Source organism: Cucurbita maxima, unplaced genomic scaffold (genome assembly GCF_002738345.1).
Source record: "Cucurbita maxima cultivar Rimu unplaced genomic scaffold, Cmax_1.0 Cma_Scf00052, whole genome shotgun sequence".
Classification (NCBI taxonomy): domain Eukaryota; kingdom Viridiplantae; phylum Streptophyta; class Magnoliopsida; order Cucurbitales; family Cucurbitaceae; genus Cucurbita; species Cucurbita maxima.
The window spans coordinates 235,249-241,472 of record NW_019272068.1 but is presented as its reverse complement, the minus strand read 5'-3'; positions in this window follow the sequence as shown (position 1 = coordinate 241,472).

Below are 6,224 nucleotides of genomic sequence, written 5' to 3'. Positions count from 1 at the left end.
AGCATGACCGGGACATCCAACATGAGGCTACATGCAACATGTTTTGGACAAGCATGACCGTGACACTTGTCATCATCAGCTTGGCTCCGCTTAAACAACTCCATTGGGTGTTTTGGTCCCCTCCTATCATTTTGGACCGTTCTTGAGGAATTTTATGATTTTAGAAACATTTGAGGTTAGTAACATTGCAATTGTGCAGATTTAACATATTTGGAGCGAAAAGAATTGTTAAAGAAGTTAGATAAATTAATTTTATTAGTGAGATCCTAAATATGATGTCATGGGATTTGGAGTTAGACTTCTAGGAGCGAGATCATGCTAACACAAAAAGTATTTAGTGACTTCAGCATAGATTACCTACTTTATGTCAACCAAATCAGCTTAGCTTAACTGTTTTATGTCAACTAAATAAGTAGATTTACTGTCGGAATGTCTTCGAGGTAGGTTGGATGAATTGAGTATTGTAGGAACGAAATGTACCATGTGGCCTATCTACGTGTCATATATATATATATATATTCGTTTTCAATAATATTATTTTTTTGTTTAAATGTATATTTAAGTCGATGACAATATTAATAAATAATTTTTTCATACAATGCCATAACATGCATATAATAGCGACAAAAACCCCTTTGGAAGGTGTGTCCCCTCCCACCACCTTACGGTTGGTTAGGCATATGTCGCCACTCTCCCATCTCCCACTTCCTTGGCAAATGAGAGGAATCCAACGTTTCTCTTACGTCGTCGTATTGCGCAAAATAATTATTTAATTGATGCTTTCATTCCGTACAATTATTGAAATATTCAATTGGATGGACGAAAAAGTAATTTTTTAATCATTGGATTCCGAGCCTAAACCGACCTACAAATAATTTAAAAAGTATTCTTAATATTATATAAATTAAATTTGGGAAAAATTTATTAAATATTTTTTAATGCTAATAAAAGAATCATGATTAATCATAATGTTTATTTTATTTATTATGGTTTTAAATTTTTTTAGTAACAGCTTAGAAGATAATAAGAAAAAGTAAGCTAAAATTAAAGTGGAATTTATGCTCAAATATAAATATTCCAAAAGCAAATCAAATTAGGCTAGTAAAAGTAGATTATATGCATTTGGAGTAAAAACTGGAATTTGCCCAAATATAAATATTTCAAAACTAAATAATAATAATAATAATAATAATAATAATAATAATAATAATAATAGTCTAGAAAGATCTAGATCAGGTTAGAATTTGATCCTAGGAGATTTGATGAAACTAGATAAACATTATTTTAAGGTTAGCGTGTTGCTGGATGTTTTTTATGCAAATAACATGAATATGGATAAATGATGTAACAATACAAGTGTGCCTGTGTTATATTCTATCTCTGGTATGTCATATGTTTGTCCGTTGTGGTAACTAGTGGAGCATTATTAGATACCTTTTTTTTTTTTTCTGATGAATAGGTCCACTTTTGTACTCACCACCCGTGCAAACCGTAGGATAACATGTTCTCTGTGGGTTTAGGGGTCTCCAACTACTCCATAGTCATGGTATTGCCTAAGTAGAGCAAGGGACTACATAGAGACTACGAGAGTTAAGATAACTACTTGGCTAATGAACTTAAATAAATGAACCAATTAACTAATGAACTACCGATATTTTTTTTATATACCATTAGTATCAAATGATAAGTAAATATAAACAAAATAAACATTTCATGGTAGGTAGGAGACTATACAATTTATATTGGTCACATAATGAGATTTGTAAATTACACAAATTAGATGTCAACAACATGCTAACTCCAAATAAGAATACATCATTTGATAGGTGCACAACAAATGTACGTACGTACTAGCTCGAACTCTCTGTCGAACACTCAACCCATCCACTTTTTAAATTTAATTAATTAACGAATTTCAACGTTTCTCTAGTAAATTCTTGTTCAGTCACCAATGAAGTAATTTCTTGAATATTTTCATTGACATTTGAGAGATGATTGCACGTTACATTCTCTAACCCATTGATTATTGCTACTAAGAAGAAGTCCACGATCTCCTTTCTCCATCTTTACTAGAGATATGTTTAATGCATGAGCAGTTGATTGTGTATATATTATATTTTGGTGTCACTCATTTGGTACCAACATTTCAACCTATATTGGATAACAAAATTTTTCCCAAAGAATAATCCATAGACCTTTTAATAGTCCAATGCTGGTTCTATTACAAATTCAATTGGAAGTTCTTGGTTAATATCCATGCATCAAATCATTTAAATGGTATTGTTGTCGAATACTTTAGAATGTATCTGCGGTATTTTCTTAATCCAAATTTATATATAAAAGTCCAATCTAAACTATATATAACTTGTGTAATTGTAATACAGAGTGAAGAAATGTATTAAAATGTCTACTAATTGTTTCTCCTAAACGTGTAAAATGTCGACGTATAACACTCTTTTTAACATCATGTGCAAGGATGGGTAAAGATATTGCAACCATATTTGTAAAAAACTCAGGTTCGAAAATGAAATTAAAAAAATATATATGTATGTTTATTTTTAGCACGAGTTTTTGTTAGTAAAAAAGAAATCAAATGAATTCAATGCGGGCTGTTTGAGAACGTATCAATAAGCTAGACCCATGATTCGAGTTGCTTCATGCCATAAATAAATACGAACACTCAAGAAATCCGTCGGACAGATAGATTTCCATTTCTTACAACCAACACCGTCTTCTGTTCTTGAAGTCGAAGCTATTTGTTTAACTTTGCGTCCTTTCCAATATATCATTTCTAATACATTTGTGGGGGCAAACTCGGACACACTAAATTAAGCATGGACGAAAAGTAATCTACACCATTTTTTTTTTTTTTTTTTTGTTGAATATTTTGTTTTTACACCAATGGGTTCTTTCTCTCCTATCACATTTACATTATATTCAAAAGGAAAACAACAAAACACTATAGAAAGAAAAGAAAATCTATCTTTTTGAAAGAAAAAATCTATCTTTTTGAAAGAAAAAATCTATCTTTATGCTCCAATAATTGATGCAAAAGAAAAAAAAAAAATGTTTATACAACCCACTATGACATATAACCTTAAAAGTTAGAAGAAAATTGAAAAATTAAATGAATATGATGTTGGGGAGAAAGACAAAAGTGGAAAATGGTGAAAGAGGATGCAAAAGAGATATGTTTATGCATATAACTTTTAGGTTTAAACTATGGATGGAGATATATTTTCTACTACTTACCCAATAGAGTTATACTCATTCATGCTATTTTTCTTTTTTAGATCTTAACTTATCTGTGTGGTAGCGAAAATCACGCACGATGAAGCCTATACAAAAAATCACGGGACTTGCAACTTTGAACTCTATGGATATCAAGGCTACAACTTTGATGATGAAGGAGGTAACTCAAGTCGAGGCCTAGAACGCTAGAATAAATTCAATATTCAAATGCACGAAGAATGCCTCACGTGCGCATTTTGCAAGGTGGAAGGATGAAGGCGCTAATCATTTCACCGATCAGCATTGGCGAAAGTCAACGGTCAACTTCCGATTTTGACTTCTCAATTATTTTAACCTATTTGGACCTTTTGAAGTCCACTTTCAATATGTTTTTCACTAGTTTCTTTATTTTGACTCAATTTAGGAACTCCTTCAAAAATTTGGTGACATTTGAAGTTTCAAAAGAAGAAAATCGGGCTCCAAAACACGCCCGAACAAGTCAATATTCACTTTAAGAATTTTTTGTTCATATAACTTGAGGATGTAATTGAATTCCGAACATGTTTTAGTCCAATTATGTCATTGAATGAGATTTTTGAAGCACGATAAGTTTATGTTTAAGTCCATAGGACGTACTATGCCTACTTAGAATATGAAACATTGATTTATGGCCTTTTGTTAGTTAAATTAGTCTAATATAAAAGAATTTGGCCGTTATACCTGCTTTAATCGAACTGAGCTTATTGAATGACTTGTTTGTGTATTAAATTGTATGTTAAAAGTTTTATTATGATTTATGAGACATCGACCAACTCTAACTCTAGAATCATGAATAGGGCTAAACAAGTTTGAATAGTACATTGTATTCTCTAGATTGAACCTGTTTAGCGGAGCATAACTAGATAGTTAACAAGCAATGAACATATGAACCAAGTAATAAGAATAACGACATCCACACAGGTCTGATATTGTCCACTGTGAGCATAAGTTCTCATGGCTTTCCTTCTAGTTTTTTCAAAAGGTCTAAAAAGTTCTTTCCTCGAACAAAGTATATCATAGAACCTCCTTTGAGGCTTCATTCTCTAGAGTCTTCAAATAGTCTCCTCTTAATTGAGACTTGACTCCTTCTTTGGAGTTATCGAAAAAAGTACATCTTTTGTTCCACACTTAAGTGCCTCATTCTCTGGAGTCCTCAAATAGTCTCCCCTTAATTGAGGCTCGATTTCTTCTCTAAAGCCCTCAAACAAAATACATCTGTTTTTGACACCCAAGTCACTATGATTACACCTTCAAGATTTGTAATTTCTTTGTTCGACAGTTGAAGATTTTATTTGCATGTCTAAGTTGACATTAGAACACACCCTTATTATGAGATATAATTTAGGTGTAGGGCAGTTAACGGTTGATTAGAATGTGATAGAACTAGGTAACCATTGAAATGTCGGTAAGGACAAAGAAGCTAGATACTATACTAAGCAAGAGGAAGCCCTTACTATAAGAAATGATTTAGAACTCTGTTCATATATATTTGGAACGTTGTTTAGTATGCCTCCAAGCTCCAATATGTGTCAAGATCCTAAAGTGTTCTAGCTTTGGCCTTGATCATAACCCATAGTGCTGTTGGATGATGAAAGTCCCACATCGACTAATTTAGGGAATGATCATGGGTTTATAAGTGAGGAATACTAACTCCATTGGTTTGAGGCCTTTTGGGGAAGCCCAAAGCAAAGCCATGAGAGCTTACACTCAAAGTGGACAATATTCGTCTAACAAGTGCAACTCACTAGAATATGCTTTATCCTTCTCTCGAAGCTTGCTCGCATCTGCAAAGTTAGAATTGAAAAGGAAATGTCAAGTAGCTTTAATATCGTTTCTATTTCCTCAAACTCCTTCACCTTCTCAAGTTAGGTGAATCGACTCTAGGACATTCCCAATGGCCCATCCCTGCTTGAATATTTTTTTTTTGAGGTTATTCAAATATCATCCCTATCACTATTCTAATTCTAATAGGGTTAAACCCAATAAGTATTTTAAGGAAAAGATTTAGGTATTTTATTCAAAGAGATTTAGGTATTTTAGTATTTTAGAAATAGAGATGAGTAGATATTCTAGTAAAGTGATTTAAATATTTTAGGAATAAAGATACTATTTTACAGAAAGAATTTAGTTCCTCTACAAATAAATTAATAGATATTTTATGAATAAATTCTCTAGCCTCTCCTATACATCCAAGAAATCCCAAGTAGCCTCAATAGAGCAAAGTGTAATAGTATTCTATATGGTGTCTTGTAATATCTTTTCAATTCGTCTTAAAATAAAGAGAGCGAGTGTTTCCCACAAAGAGTTGTGTTCAACAATTAGTATTAGAGCGAGGTTGTGTATGTTTTTGATCTCATAAAATTCTTAATATGCTATGTGGTTGCAGCTCTATCTAATCTTCCACATGAAAGATGATTTCTTAAGATTATTAGTGAGTGAGTTTCTTTGTGACGTGTGTAGTCTGTGACTCTGCAAGTTTTGTGTCAAAAGGTTTGTTTGGTATTTCTAACAAGATGGGTGATTTCCAAATCGTTGGAGGAATTAAGAAACTCAACAATAACTACAACGTGTGGGCAACATGCATGATGTTCTATTTACAAAGACAGGACCTCTGGTATGCCGTTGCCGGGAGTGGAACTACGATGCCAGAGAAGGATCCTAATGACGTCTTGCACAAATGGAGAATCAAAGCAGACAAAACAATGTTTGCCTTGAAAACCACAATTGAAGAAGAGATGTTAGAGCATATTCGGAATGACAAGACACCAAAAGAAGCATGGGATACGTTTAAGCTGTTGTTCTCAAAGAAGAATGATACGCAACTACAACTTCTGGAAAACGAAATTTTATCAATCTCACAACGTAACATGACGGTTGCTCAATACTTTCATAGGGTCAAGTCAGTTTGTCGGGAGATTACTAAACTATATTCAAAGTTTGTTATTGGAGAAGCT